Source organism: Callospermophilus lateralis, chromosome 5 (assembly GCF_048772815.1).
Source record: "Callospermophilus lateralis isolate mCalLat2 chromosome 5, mCalLat2.hap1, whole genome shotgun sequence".
Lineage (NCBI taxonomy): Eukaryota > Metazoa > Chordata > Mammalia > Rodentia > Sciuridae > Callospermophilus > Callospermophilus lateralis.
This window is the reverse complement of record NC_135309.1, coordinates 4,122,107-4,138,123: the sequence shown is the minus strand read 5'-3', so window position 1 is coordinate 4,138,123 and position 16,017 is coordinate 4,122,107. Positions and strand designations below refer to the sequence as shown.

At 52.3% G+C, this 16,017-nt stretch overlaps 1 pseudogene; it reads left to right on the top strand.

Annotated features, from left to right (window-relative positions):
* Positions 1–3,260: 3,260 nt before the first annotated feature.
* LOC143398887 (olfactory receptor 2B11-like) lies at positions 3,261–4,220 on the top strand (annotated as a pseudogene).
* The last annotated feature ends 11,797 nt before the right edge of the window (positions 4,221–16,017 follow it).

The following is a 16,017-nucleotide window of genomic DNA, read 5'->3' as shown; positions in this document are numbered from 1 at the left end:
GTGTGTGTGTGTGTTTGTGTGTATGTGTGTGTGTGCGTGCGTGCACATGCCCAGGTAGGATATGCATGTGTCTGTGAGCTCAGATAAGGTGTGTGTGTATGTGTGTGTGTTTGCCCAGGTAGGAGTGTCTCTGTGTGTGTACACACATGTGCCCAGGTAGGGTGTGTGTGTGTGTGCACACCCAGGTAGTGGTGTCTCTGTGTGTGGGTACATGTGTGCCCAGGTAGGGTGTGTGTGTGTGTGTGTGTGTGTGCACACGTGCATGCCCAGGTAGGGGTGTGTCTGTGTGTGTACACACACCAGCTCAGGTAGGGTGTGTGTGTGTATGTATGTATGTATGTGTGTGTGTGCCCAGGTGGGTGTGTGTCTGTGTGTGTGCACACACCTGCCCAGGTATAGTGTGTGTTTGTGTGCCCAGGAAGGGGTGTCTTTATGTGTGTGCACACATGTACCCAGGTAGGATGTGTGTGTGTGTATGTGTGTGTGCGCGTCCAGGTAGTGGTGTCTCTATGTGTGTGCACACGTGTGCCCATGTAGGGTGTGTGTGGTGTGTGTTTGTGCCCCCCAGGAAGGGGTGGGGGCCATGCTGAACCTCCTTTGTTAAAGTAATGCCAACCAAAAGCACAAGGTGCATCCTCTCAGCCATTTAGAATGGTTACAATCTAAAAGGAAAGAAGTTCCTCTTGGGGAGGAATTAGAGAAGAACCACCTCCCACCCTGTTGGTAGGGCATAAATTTGTGTGGCCACGGTGGGGAACAGCCAGGTCCCTCAAAGAACTAAAAGAGATCTACCTTGGTCCAGCACAGCACTGGGTGTGTGCCCAAAGGCAAAGGCTCTTATGCAGGAAGTATCCCCACATCCGTCCTGTTCACTGTGCACAACTCCCAACAGCCAGGAGCCCAGGTGCCCATGGCGAGGAATGAAGGAAACGCAAGAGGGTGTCCATCAGCCACAAAGAATGAAATCCTGTTCAACCATGTACAGCCAGAGCATTGAGAAGTTGTGCTCTGTTTGTGTACAATGTGTCAAATGCATCCTACTGTCAGGAATAACTAATTAGAACAAATTTTAAAGATTTAAAAAGAAGTAAAAACATCAAATTCCTGTATAGCAAACTGGGTGGAACTGGAGGGTGCTGTTAGGTGTAACCAGTCAGGCACAGAAGACAGGCAATGTCCTCTCCCTGAGGCTGAAGAATGGGCCTGAACAGAACACCCATTACTAAGGGTGGGGAAAGAAGTGGGAAAAGGGTGCTGGATATCACCCCTGCCACTATGCATGGGCTTTCCCAGTCAGGGCCTTTGGTCCCCAACTCCTATCCTCTCCCAAGCACTGTGCCTTCAAGTTCATGATAGGCTTGCTGTTGCTCCATGCTGAGAGTGGAAAGAAGTCAAACCCTCTATGTAGGTCATTAGGGAGGATTAATTTTCAGTTATGGAAAAGAAAGTTGGCGTATGACATTTCCATGATGGGAGAGTGGTACCCTCATCATGTACCACTCATCGGTGCTAATAAACACATGAAAAATCCCTTCCCGGTTTGGTGGCCCCCAACAGGCCAGGACAGATGCTGAGAGAGGGGCTGCCCCTGGCCAGACCTGCCCAACCAGGGAGGACCCAGGAGGCCTACGCCGCACCAGGAACACGGAGGCCCATTTGAGGCACAGATTCTCTCTCTGAGCCAGAAATTGCAGCACTGGAGCAGGCTGAGGAAGAAATGTGGAGTGCAGGGGAAGCCATTGTGATTAGCTCCAGCACAACTTCCCAGGATGGAAGGAAAGAGGCACCTTGGAGCTCCAAGTGAGAAACAAAAAACAAGGCCTCTTGGAAGAAGATCAGTCCTGGGGAAGCACCTGCTCTAGACTGCCCAGGCACTGGCCCTGCAGTGGCCTGGTGCACAGGCACAGCAGGCAGCAAACACAGCAGCCACAGCAGGAAGCCATACCCAGGAGGGCAAAGCGGAGACTGGGAAAGGAGGGCAACACTGAGAAGGGGAAGCTCTACCTGTGGACACAAGACCAGGGGAAAGGCAGAAATGCAGCCAGTCGAGCCTTCTCAGATTTTCTTTATTGTACCGTTTTAACAAGAGACTTTACATAGAGAACTGAACTCAACACAGAGGTCGTTTTCTTTCCCAGTGTCTTGATTTTTCCTGTGAGCATGCCGAAGATGAAACCGGGGGCTCACATAGACTAAGCCCTTGTGCGAACCCTGAGCTATACCCCTTTACTCCCCCAAGTTTTTACCCTGTCCATGGTGACTTCAGAAAAGCCACTCTCTCATCATGGAAATGTCATACGCTAGCTTTCTTTTCCATAACTGAAAATTAATCCTCCCTAATTACCTACATAGAGGGTTTGATTTCTTTCCACTCTCAGCATGGAGCAATAGCAAGCCCATCATGAACTTGAAGGCACAGTGCTTGGGAGAGGATAGGAGTTGGGGACCAAAGGCCCTGAGTGGGAAAGCCCATGCATAGCACATGGCAGCCCAGGTGCCTCCAAACAGCAAGGTCATCCAGAAGCCTCACTGCTTCCTTCCTGAGAGAGGACAGTAGACTGGCAAAGAAGTCACACGTAGAGTGGGAGCTCGGAGGCAGGCTGATCTTCCACTGAACACCTCCAGAACTGGTCTTCACAGGTTCCTGTGCTCAACACTCTGTGCTTGGGGACTTTCAGGGGTCATGACAAACCTGGAGCTGAAGTGACAGGTCTCAGCTGCTCCATCCAGGTACCCATGCAGTCTGGCACTGCCAAAGCGAGTGAGCTATGGGGAGGGGAGAGTGCTGTGCCCCATAGAGGCATGGGCAGCTCCTGCAGCCAGAGTTGAGCCCCCAGCTGCTTATGAAGCCCGTCTTGCTTTATCACCTTCCTCCTCTCTCACACCACCACCTCCAAAGACAAAGTGATAAAGCCTGAGAGTGGACAGTTCCCCTGAGTGTGTCTGCAAAGAACTGAAGCAGTCCAACTCAAATAAACCTGTCATGTGTGCGTCCACTCACCCCAGTTCCTTGGCCACCCAAAGCTCTACTCCCCATCTTAGCAGATCCAGACACTGACATTGGAAACGCGAGTGGGTGTGGGTAAGGTCACAGAGAAGGAGGGGAAGTGAAGACACAGGTGCAGTTGTCTGACTCCCCCAGTCCCAGTGTCTACAGAGGTCAGAAAGGTCAGACAGGTGTACAAAGATGATTACCTTCTGACAGGACTCATTCATTCCCACTCTCTTGACTCATTACAGGTGCCAGAAGATGCCTCACCATGAGAAGTGACAACCAGAGCTTCCTGTGGGATCCTCCGAAGTACTTCATCCTTCTGGGCATCTCTGACAGACCATGGCTAGAACTTCCTCTCTTCGTGGTCCTCCTGGTGTCCTACATTCTGACCATGCTGGGAAACATTTCCATCATCCTGGTGTCACAGCTGGATGCCCAGCTACAGAGCCCCATGTACATCTTCCTCAGCCACCTGTCCTTCCTGGACCTGTGCTTCACAACCACCACGGTCCCCCAGATGCTGGTCAACATGGGCAGCTCCAGGAAGACCATCAGCTACAGTGGCTGCACCGTGCAGTATGCCATTTTCCACTGGCTGGGGTGCACCGAGTGCATCGTCCTGGCTGCCATGGCCCTGGACCGTTAGGTGGCCATCTGTGAGCCCCTGCGGTATGCCATTATCATGCACCGCCCTCTCTGCCAGCAGCTTGTGGCTGTGGCCTGGCTCAGTGGCTTTGGCAACTCCCTCGTTCAAGTGGTCCTGACAGTCCAGCTGCCCTTCTGCGGGCGGCAGGTGCTGAACAACTTCTTCTGCGAGGTGCCAGCTATAATCAAGCTGTCGTGTGCGGCGGATACCGCAGTGAATGACACCACGCTGGCCGTGCTGGTGGCCTTCTTTGTGCTGGTCCCCCTGGCTCTCATACTCCTCTCCTATGGCTTCATTGCCCGGGCTGCGCTCAGGATCCAGACCTCCATGGGACGGCACAAGGCCTTTGGGACCTGTTCCTCCCACCTGGTGGTGGTCTCCCTCTTCTACTTGCCTGCCATCTACATGTATCTGCAGCCCCCCTCCAGCTACTCCCAAGAGCAGGGCAAGTTCATCTCCCTCTTCTACTCCATAATCACACCCACCCTCAATCCCTTCATCTACACCCTGAGGAATAAGGACGTGAAGGGAGCTCTCAGGAGACTCCTGGCCAGGGCCTGGAGGCCCTGCAGAAGATAAAGATCCATGACATGGCCATCTCCATCACCTGGATAGCAGGAGGCAGTAGTGACATGCAGAGTGCCTTCCGGCAAGGGACTGAAAATGCACAGTAGGTAGGTACTGTGAGATCCACCTTCTCAACATCCCCACCGCCAGACAACACACCTCTTTGTGATGAAGTCACTAACAAGTGGGTAACTCCAAGAAACCAGGTGCTTTTGAGAAAGGTTTCGGTGAGCTGGTGTGAAATGAATATTTGTTGGATGATTTAATTTCAAACTTCCCTATTCTTGCCCCTTTTCCTCTTTCTCCATTTCTATTTCTCTTCTGTTTGTCCCCTCTTAAGCTTCCTTCCTTTCCCATTACTCCTAAGCATATACAATACAGTGTGAAACTATCTTATTTGCTTATAATAAATGCAGGGTCTTCATAGATTTGAACATGAATTTCACATAGATTTTTCAAAATATTATAAGAATGAAGAGGAGTGCTTTCTTCCTGTGAACATAGATATTTTTTTTTCCACAGCTCGAATTTCCTTCTTTACAAAGTTTTCCCACCATTAACTGGAAACTAGTGACACCAAATCCACCAGGGACATGTAAGACTCCACATCATGTTCCATGGACAGAGAAAATACGCCATACCTTACAAAAGGATGTATTCCAGCTGAGAATGCAAGTTCTACATACCAATGACGGTTAGAACAATAAAACTTTAAACAAAATTTCAAAGTAAGCTACCCAAATTGAACCAAGAGGACATAGAAAACCTAAACCAACCAATAGCAATGTGATTGAATCAGTAATAAAAAAGTCTTGCAACAAAGAGAAGCCCAGGATTGCCAGTTGAATTCTACCAGATCCTTAAAAAAGAACTCATGCCAATGTTCTTCAAATTATTCTACGATATAAAGAAGGGGTGTTATGGTTATGATGTATTGTGTCCCCCCAAAACCTCCTCTCTTAGGGCAAGAAGGTTTCCAGGGGAAATGATTAGATTATGAGAGTAGCACCTAATCAGTGGGTAAAACCATTGAAAGGGCTGACCTTTGTAAGGATTGGGAGGGGGTATTTGCTGGGGGTGTGGCCATGGGGTGATGTGCCCCTGGGGTGGTGGTCATGGCCGTGGGTGGTGCGTTGCTGGTTCTCCCTGGCTCTCCCTGGCTCTCCAGGCCCTCCCTCTCTCTGCTTGAAGGTCGCCCTGGCTGGGCAGCTTCCCTGCACCACACTCTTCCCGATGATGCTCCCTCACCTCAGAGCAAGGAGCCACATACCTTGACTGGCCTTCTGAGACCTTGACTGGCCTTCTGAGACCCTGAGGCCACACAAGCTCCTCCATCTCCAGGCTGGTCTGGCGGGGTGTTTGGGTCACAACAGGGAGGAGCTGATTGGCACGGGGGGACATACCCAGACTGAGCCTAACCAAAACGTGAGGAGAACATGTCAAGGAGAAAAGTCCACAAACTAATAATGACCTTGATCAACTCAGATGAAAAACTCCTGAATGAAATGTAGTATTTTCCTGAAATGTGATCTGAGGAAGCGAAGGATCACGCACCTGCACAAAAATGGACTCTACCCAAGGCAGCGGCCCACTCCCCGCCCATGAGCACGCATGCGCACCAGGGCCCTGCAGTGTGGCTCCTGCAGAAGTTTCTGCGCATACGCGGAACTCAGCGCCTGCTTCCTGCAGCCTTCTGCAGGGCCCTGGAATCTGTGTGGGGTGTTTAATACCCTGACCTAAGGGACACCCTGTGCCTAGTAGATGATAGTAGTAGGCAGAGAAACAAGCAGCCACCACTGTCAGTGAACGGAGGCTCCACTTGAGCAATGTGCAACTGAAATTTAAAGTTAAAAGCCACCATTTACACAGGCTTAAGTTTTAAATGTGGTAAAATGCGTGCAAAAGTATATTCCGGAAGCTTGTGAAACCATGTGGAAATAAATCAAAATCTTAACTAAAAAGAGAGCTATTCTTTTTTTAAAAAAAATAAGTTCAAGGTAAAAGTATAGCTAGCTTTCCTAGAAGGCCTGGGGTCCAGGGAGCAGCCCAGTGCACTATGCTCACCACCTGGTTGGGCCCTCCTAACCCCGCAGGAGGGCTACACTGTCAAGATGTGCCAGCAGCTAGCAAGAGCAGGCAGAAATGGGATGTCTGCCTGATCCCTCCTGCGGAGAAGGGAACCTCCAGGACAGAATTCCAAGTTGACAGTTTCTTTCTTCATGTTGTAGGTTCATTGACAATTTTGTTTTTTTCCTCCTCTCTTGTTTTTGTCAAATGTTAACATAGCCAAACCCAGAAAATAAGAATGAACGTCTAAAACTTAAGAAAGAAGGAAAAATCGTGATGAGCTTTCTGACACTAAAGGCAAAAATAAAATATAAGTCCATAAAGCTGTAGGATTTGATGTTAAAATATGAGGAAAAGATGATAACTATTGCAGGTATCAGGACCACAAAGAATTTTTTCCAATGCACTGCCACAGAGTCACTGGATAATAAACAGATAATTAAAAAAAACTACTTTTGGAGCATCCAGACTGGCATAGAGGAGCATTTTAGTAAATGCACAGGTGCAAGTCACAATTCAACAGGAGGCAGCCCCTGACATAGCACTCTGAGGAGGTGACCTTGTTCTGGGAAAATTCTGAGAGTACTAAGAACTGCATTTCTCAAACAGAACTCTAAGCCTGGCACAGTGGCTCATACCTATAATACCAGAAGCTGGAGAGGCTGAAGCAGGAACATTTTGAGTTCAAAATCACCCTCAGCTACTTAGTGAGGTCCTGAGACACTTAGTGAAGTCTGTCTCAAAATAAAACATAGAGGGTTGCTGGGGGAATAGCTCCATGGTTAAGTACCTCTGGGTTCAATATCTGGTACCAAAAAAAAAAAAAAAGGAAGGAAGGAAGGGAGGGAGGGAGGAGGGAGGAACTTGTCTCAAACTCTAGAAGGTAGAGACTAATTTTCCACCCGATGAACCAGCACTGGTCTTCATGACATGCTTGGCTGACAGAATTCAATGGAAGACGATCTACACCTTCCAGACCAGGTTGTAGCAAGCTGGTAGTTTCTAGGTAGTTACCCTGTCTTTAGGGCCTGAGTCATCAGAAACTCAATAGTTCTGAGGCTGCCAGATAGGGAGGCGCCCAGGGTGAATCTGTGGGGTCACCGTAAATGTCCTCGGACACCTGATGGATTGAGAAGTGTGGACCCAGGAGAATACTATCCAGACTTTGGAAGGGAGTCCATGCTGCCATCGACAAGGATGAATCCCCAGCAGGTGAAGTGAGTGGAACAGACAGGTGATGTCGCCCGCAGAACCTACAGCAGCCCAGCCCTGGCTCACCCCTTCCTCCTTCTACCACAGGAGGAAACAGCAAGGAGCAGGCCCACACGGTTGGCGGGCAGCCTGCTGGCCCCGTATCATGGGCCTCCTGGAGTCCAGTGTTGAGAGCCACAGCGGAAGGGGCCCCAGCAAACTTTCAGACTGCCAGCTGATGATTGGCTCACAGCGGCCCCAGCAACATCTAGCTGATTGGCTCCTCTGCGGTGAAGCTCATTGGGCTGTTTCCCTGCCCTTTCAGGCCACGTAGCAGCTCATTGGGGGACTTTTTGGCTCCGCCCATGCGACCCAGCCAATGGGCCTCAAGAGCAAGAAGATTGTGAGAGGTGTGGAGGCTGGTGGTTGGAGAGTGTGACTTGTGGGAAGCTGGTGGTGGCAGTTGGGCTCTGAGGGTTTTTTCCTGAGGAGCTGTTTTGTTTGGCGTGTTTGGTTCTAAAAATAAAGTTTCTTTCTTTTGACAAGTGGCTCCTGAATTGTGCCCAGCCAGACTGCGGCAGTCCAGAGCCATGGGAAATAAACTTCTGATCTTTACTACATAAGTAATAACTGGAAATCAAACTTACACAAGCAGAAAATAGAGACTGTGGGCCTGGAGAGATGTTGGTCAGAGGCAATATGGTCTCGGACAGGCTCTCAAGAGCCCTGTGGTACAGGTAGCAACTCCAGGTAACAAGACTGTGTTGTTACCCAAGGGCTCTGATACCAACCCAACTAAGTATGTCAGGTGAGCTTGATTAAGCCATTCCACCATGTATACATATTTTAAAAACTCAACAGGTGTGCGTACCATAGATATGTTCAATTTTTATTTGACAACTTTAGCTTAATTTGAAATTTTAAAATGTGGTAGTCATCAGGAAAGCCCACTTCAGTTAAGGTAACCAAAGATGGCTTCTCAGATAGGAGTCATTGGCATGAATTGAAAAGATGAGGAAGGTCCAGGCTTGTGAGGAAGAGGAGGAGAACTTGACAATTGTGAAGAACAAGGTCCAAAGCCAAAGAAAGGCCTTGTGTCCACAGCAGCCAGATACAGAGGAAGCCACAACCACAGGCCACAGGTCAGAGCAAGCCGGGACTCAGAGGCGGCAGCCCTCCAGGAAGAGCTCCCAGGGGCAGTGCTGATCCTGGGGAGCATAAGGTCCTGCTGCCCCATGAGGAGACCCTGCCATAGGTCTGGCTGTGGGAGACCTACTCAGTGGGATGCTGAGTTAAGCTCCTCTGAACACCCCAGAAGGGGACAGCTGCACTGTGGTGATTCTGTTCAATAGCGACTTCTTTTTGTGTGTCCTACATCACGAGTTGTACTTTCCTGAGGGAAGTCCATGCTGAGTCACATAGTACCTGAGTACCTCCCATCCTACCTCCTCCCTCCCTCCTCTGGGATCTCTCTTCGCTGCTGTACCCTCCCTGCTCTTGTGACCACCATATACAGTCTTCCTAGGCTCCCTGCTCCTGCCTTCTTCCCTCCTCCTCTAGTCTGAAGATACCCCGTCACCTTCCCTTCCTCTTCCTCCCTCCCTCGTCTGGTGTCCACCATCCCTCCCGCCCCCACCCTCCTCTGATGTCCTATGCCAGAAAGCCCAGGGCTCAGGTCCCCTGCTCTGCACTCCCTACTGTCCTGTGATAGCCAAGACCAGGCTCAGGTCCCCTGCTCTCACTCCCTCCTGTTCTGTGCCAGCCAAGCCCAGGGCCCAGGGACCCTGCAGTGCACTCCCTTCTGTCCTGTGCCAGCCAAGCCCAGGGCTCAGGTACCCTACTCTCACTCCCTCCTGTCCTGTGCCAGCCAAGACCAGGGCTCAGGTCCCCTGCTCTGTACTCCCTCCTGTCCTGTGCCAGCCAAACCCAGGGCCCAGGTCCCCTGCTCTGCACTCCCCCCTGTCCTGTGACAGCCAAGCCCAGGGCTCAGGTCCCCTGCTCTGCACTGTCTCCTGGGAACTGGGGAGGCTGAGGCTGGAGGATTACAAGTATTAGGACAACCTCAACAACTAGGCAGACCCATTCACAAAACTCAATGTAAAACAAAACAAAACAGTGTAAAAGGAGCTGGAGTGTAACTGAGTGGTGGAACACTTGCCCAGCATATGGCAGGCTATAGCTTTCATTCCAGGCACCAAAAATAATAGAAAGAGAAAAGTATGTGAATGGGGCAGAAGCTATACTGGACTTGAATTATTGCTCTTAAAACCTGACTGAAATGTCCAAGAGATTCCAAAACGAAGTTAAATGGAAAGCCTACAGCAAGCTGGTGCTGCCTCCATGTTTGAGGTCTGCCTTTCCCTCTGGCTGTTCTCGAGCCTCGGATTCAGCCCAGATGTCACCTGCTCCATGAGTCTTTCCCTGCGCATTCTCACTGTGATCCCCAGTGCCCCTCTGTGCTGTCACCCTGGGTCCAAGGCTCCCAGTACAATGGGAAACTGCCTTCTATACCTATGGTTCCATCAACAGATGCAAGTCCCTTCCAACAAGAATGCAAACTCAGTGGAGCGAAGACCCCATCTGCAGCCCCCAGCGCACAGCACTCTCACCAGCTTGTAACCTCCCACAGGGTGGGAGACAGACCAGAGATGGATGGAAGACAGAGGAGAGACAGGGATGATAGACAATGGCAGGTGATACAGAGATCAGAGCTGGAGGATAGACACAGGGGGCATGGATGGGTGGATGGATGGATCACAGATGACAGATGATAGACAGGTCACAGATAACCCATACAAGATGATGGATCTGGATAGATGGATGACAGATGATGTAGACACAGGAGCTGGAGGGTAGCTACAGGATGGATGGAGGGTTAGATAAGCAGACAACACATGATTGACAGGGGAGGGGGACACATGATAGATGACGGAGCTGGATAGAGAGATGACAGATGACTTACATATCAGATAGGTGACAGATGACACAAGATGGACAGAGATGGAGAGACAGCTGGCTGAATGGAAGAATGACTAGCACTCCTCATGGGGACAGAGGCTTGGGTGGAACTCTGTAAAGCACATTTACCGGCTGCTCCTCACTCACACTTATGTGGATTGTATGTAGCGTAACTTTCCATGTGGGGATCTGGAGGGGTTGGCCAGACCTTGTGTGGGGACACCCATAAGGTTGGCTGGTCTATGTGTAGGGACACCGGGAGGGGCTCACTGTTGACTGTGTGGTGACACCTGCAGGGATCTCTGACATCTCTACATAGCTGAACCTGACCCAGGCATGCTGAATGGTGGGGCAGAAAGGCCTCTCATGAATCAAACCCATGTCACCTTTCAGGAAATGGGGCAAGCCAAGAAATCCAGGAATGTGCCTCCTGTGCACTGAGGCCAGTGGTAACATTGTGACAGTGCTCTCCGTGCTGGGCTTGCACTGGTTCACCAGGAACCCGCATGGCGAGTACAGCCCTCACAGTCAACAAAGCGTTCACAGACCAAGCCAGGCGGTGTCTGCGCTTCCAGGGATTCTAAAGGGTGACAGCCATACTGGGAGCCCAGGAGTGAGTGTGGTGGCCAGTGAGAGGGAAGCACAGCTCTAGCTAAGGCCCAGCATAGACTGGTTCACCAGAGGCCCAGCTGCCCCAGAGACTGTGGCTGGCCTATAGGCCAGGGCTGCCCCAGAGGTCACGGCTGCCCTGGAAGCTGTGGCTTCACCAGAGACCATGGCTGCTGCAGAGTCCATGGCTGCCCCAGAGGCTGAGGCTGCTCCAGAGTCCATGGCTGCCCTGGAGTCTGTGGCTTTAACAGAGGCTGTGGCTTCACCAGAGTCCATGGAAGCCCCATAGGCTGTGGCTTCCCCTGAGGCTGTGGCTTCCCCAGAGACTGAGGCTGCTCCAGAGGCTGAGGCTGCCCCAGAGGCTGTGGCTTCACCAGAGGCCACGGCTGCCCTGGAGGTCGTGGCTTCACCAGAGGCCATGGCTGCCCGCGGACTAGAATGTCCATGGTGCGGGACAGAGGTGCTGGGTTCTCACTGGAGCCACGAGCTTCTTCGCCTGTCATGAACAATGACACCTGTCCTCAGCCACGTTACCCTGGAGGCACCCATCTCATCTCATCCTGAAGCCATGCCCGGCCCAGGAAGTACATGGGTGGGAGCCCCTGGGGACTTGGAGTAGCTCCCTGTGCTGGACACAGCTCCCTCTGCGACTCTAGTAGGGAGCCACACAGGGAGGGGTGAGAGTTTTGCTGGGTGAAGAGACTTCCTTCACTTTCAGCCATGCACCCCGGGGGGAGGACTGTTTTCAAGATAATGAGACATGACTCCCGCTGGATGCACCTTCCTGCAAACTTGGCCCTTGAACTAATCACCTGCTTACATGTGGCTCAGACCCCAGAGGAGCCAGACACTAACCCTCAGGAGGCTCAGTGGAACAACAAATGCTCTCTCTTTGTTAAATTCTAGAATCACCATCACAGGATCCCAGACCCTCTCCTGAGCAAGGGCTCTGTGTTTAGGGCAGGCTGTCACTCTGCTCAACTCCTGCTTCTCCCCCTCCAGGTAGAGGAGTCAAGGCCGGGCTGGGCATGAGAGCAGGCCCCCTCCTTTCTCCCAATGGCTCCACACCACTGCAGGACTCTCACCCAGGACAGGTGGCCGAGGTGGGCAAGGGGACAGAAAAGCCTTCCTAGGCCCTATCTTCCCTCTCAGCACAGCAGCTTGCAGACCCAAGAAAAAAATCAGAACTGAAAGGAGGCATGCATCTATGGAAGCTGCTGACAGAGGAAAAGGCAGTAGCCTAGACTCCTGAGAGCAGGACAGAAGGGCAAAGAGCCCACGCGGACTCCTCTGCAAGCCCAGAGCACTGGACCAGTGTCACACAGGAGGACGCAGGCAGGATGCTCAGTCTGATTCCAACCAAGTGTGGAACATCGGGTGGCAAAGAAGCCGCATGAAACGTGGAAGAAATGCCACCTGCAAGCAAGCTGTGGAGGAGCCGGCAACCCCCTACAGGAGGCCACCTGGGCAAGAGCTGAGGGACTCCCGCTGCCACTGTGGAGGAGAGGAGGTGCTCTAGTGAGAAGGGCTCCAATGCGCAGGAAGGAAGGAGAAACTTCCAGACAGGGGACAGACATGCTACCCGCCTGGCCTGCTGCCTACACGTGGCCTAGGTGTGTCAGTCATCACAGAGCAGCACAACATCATGCGACATTTTATAGTGACGATGAACGTTAGGACAGCATCTGGGGAGCTTGCCCAGCATCTACTCCAGCAGTGTTGGGAGGCAGGACAGCTCTGTGACTGAAGGACACGCAGAGCATGGGCACCACAAAGGGCAGGGCTGGGTGGTCTGACCAGGAGAGGGGCTGTGTTGGGCATGACGGGAGCAGCCTCCCCGGGTGCACAGAGAGGGAAAGAGGACCCGGCTGGAACTATGCCCCCTGAATGTGCTCAGAGCCAACAGCACAAGGAGGTTGGTGGGACAGGAAACGGTGCCCTGTGCCCTCTAAAGAGATGCAAGGCCGACTGAGCACAGCCTGGCGTGAGGAAGGGACCTGCGCTGCTCCACAGCAGGATCTCCTGGGAGGGATGACAGGCAAACACTGAGGCAGCAGGGGTCCAGAGAGGGTTGGCCCTTCCTGTTTTTCAAGAACCTTCCTTCTGCTGGTCCCCAAAGCTGGTGGCCAAACTTGACCCAGTGGTAGGCCACAGTGTCATGGCACAAGGAAAATTCCTTATAAAATCACATTTGTCTTTCTCTGCCTGGCGTATCACACTTAAAATGGTGGCCCCGGGCTTGTCCATTACCACCGAAGGAAGGATCGGCCTCTTGCTGGGCAAGGAGCTTGCCACTCTGCACAGCCCTCAGTCTCCCACCCTCTTGCTGATGGACAGTGGCTGTCAAGCTTGGGTGCAGCTTCAGAAGCTCCCCTGGCTGATGTCCTCCTGGGCTGTGGTCCCCTTAGTGGCTGCTGGTCACCCAGTCACTGTGTTTTAACTTTGTTAGGAAAATCCATGCTGCTCTCCATAACGCCTGTGCTAACTTCCCTGCCCACCACTGAGCAGAGGGTGCCTGTTCTCCACACTCTGGCCACATTTAAGGGTTGCTTTTGTAGTAGACACTTGGACAGAGAGGGGAGAGAAATGTGCTGATCCTCATATACAGAACGTAAGATGGTGGCCGGCAAGATGGTGGCCGCAGTGGTGCCAGCCGTGGGGGGACACTGGAAGACAGTGGACAGGAGTCGTGAATGACAGCCGTGGCAGAGGGAAGGCTGAGAGATCTGCACTGGGCTATTTAGCCATGACAACGGAGTGGACACTAATCTCCCTCCGCACCAGGAGGAGGCCAGCAGGTAGAACCCGCATCTCCATCAGCCAGACTTCCCCACTCCACCCGCTCCCTGCTCCTCAGAGCCCCACGCGGCACCTGAGCAGTACCTACGAATGTGTCCGTCAACCAGAAACTAACAAAAATTCAAAAATATATGATGCTTATTTATCCAAAATTGACCGTGCTAAAGTTTGGTTTAGCTTGGTTTGGATACTGTAAGGGAGAATTCCTTTCAGGAGCGGAGGTGCAGCTGCCCAGATGAACAGCCAGGGCTTCCGTGCGGCAGGGGAGCATGAGAGCAGTGACCGGCACTGACCCTGTCCTTCCCACGCTGGTGATCTGTGATGCTGTGGTTTCCCTGGCTTGCTGTGCAGCCATTACGTATTAAAGGAAAGTCGTGTGGAGAGTAAAGAAGTCACTTCAGCATGCCTCCTCCTGCCAGGCCACTGGCAGCACACTGAGTCTGCACGCCCTGAGGGAGGCATGCCATCTGCTTTCCAGGGCAGGAAGGCAGAGCCCCAGGCTGGCACTCTCTGTCCCACACTCTAGGGTCACTGTGTCAGGCTGGCCCCACTGGACCCAGATGTGGACTCTGCACATTAGCACTGTGCTCCTCAGCCACACAGACATCCCACCGTGCACAGCACCACCCCAGCCAGTCCCAAACCTGCTGCCCCTGTTGTGGGCAGATTAGAACTCACACCCACCTGCTGCGACCAGCACTCTCTGGATGCCTGCACACGGATGATGGACTGCTGTCCACTTTGTCTCCAGCCTGCATCACCAGGAAGTGAGCATACAGCCCCAAGATTCTGTTTCCTCTTTTTCTAACACCATGTGTGATGGCTTCGAGCTGGTGATGCGCTTTCTAACTTTCTTGATGCACAGTGCCCACTCCTAGTGGCTGCACCTTGGTGAGGACCCGCTGATCTAGAACCTGCACTTCTGAACAGAGGGCAGAAGGCTGGGAACAAGGTACACGTGCAAAATGGCATAGAGGTGTGTGAGCAGATCCACAGCCAGTTCTGAGAGGGAAAGGTCAGTCCCGAGGGAAGAGCTCACCAGAGGGACTGGGGGCAGCTCTGAGCACGTGCCAGGCAGTGTCCCCCAGGGGAGAGAGGGCAAAGGAAAGTCTGGAGACAAGACAGGAGCACCAGGTCTCGCCCCCACCCCAAGAGAGTCCCTGAGCCAGGCAGGAGGAGGGCCTGGAGAAAAGCTAAGGAGCAGAGGACCCCAGGCCCTGCACAGAGAGCAGTACCAAGCAGCCCCAGGAGGTGACAGCCCACAGAGGATGAGCACAGGATGTCACCAGAGGCACATGGGATATACACGGAGAACCAAGCCCAGGCAGGAGACGAGAGCAGACAGAGGGAAGTGACTGGTCCATGCAGGGGACGCTCAGGACAGCACCTGGAAGCCTCTCCTCATGAATGTACCAGAGCAGTTGGAGGGGCAGGAGGCTCAGAGTGCAGAGAGAAGGAAGGGACTTCAGGACACTGGTCCTGCAGGGACAGGAGGCTCAGAGTGCAGAGAGAAGGAAGAGGCGTCAAGGATGCTGGTCCTACAGGGGCCTCCAGGTCATAAGGCCCCCAGGAACAGACAACAGCGAAGTAGAAAGTGAGCTCGCTGTAACTAGGGATTCCCCACACACCACCAGTCACACCTCCGGGCACAGTAACAACTGGATGTGGAGGCTTACTGCTGACCACTGCCCAGCGGCCAGTGAGGAAAGGACACAGTCTTCTCAGAGGCTCTGAAGAGATGACATTCTTCTGCTCCCACAACGCAGCTATACCTAGACATGAATACCAGGTGAAGACAGCACAGACAGCAAATCAGGCCCTGCAGCACCACTGACGCAGCACCTCAGCTTCTGCTAGAAGCCAAGCGCAGCAGGTCCATGTCGTGGACACTGAGGCCAGGCAGGCAGGCCACCAGGACACAGCATGCTCCAGTGCACGAAGGCCAGCCAAGTTGGTGCTTGAAGAGAAGAGGAAGCAGAAGAAATTATATGAGGTGTTCTAATTTGATGCATTTGACAAAATTCAACTTTCTTTTAATGAAAAAAATCACAAAAGTAGGAATAGAAACTATGTCAACTTAATAACACACACACACATAAAACCGGTAAACCTGAAATGATAGAATAAACAGTGCCCTGAAACTTAATGACCAGCCAGCTGGGCAAAAACTTGTCTCAAAACCCAG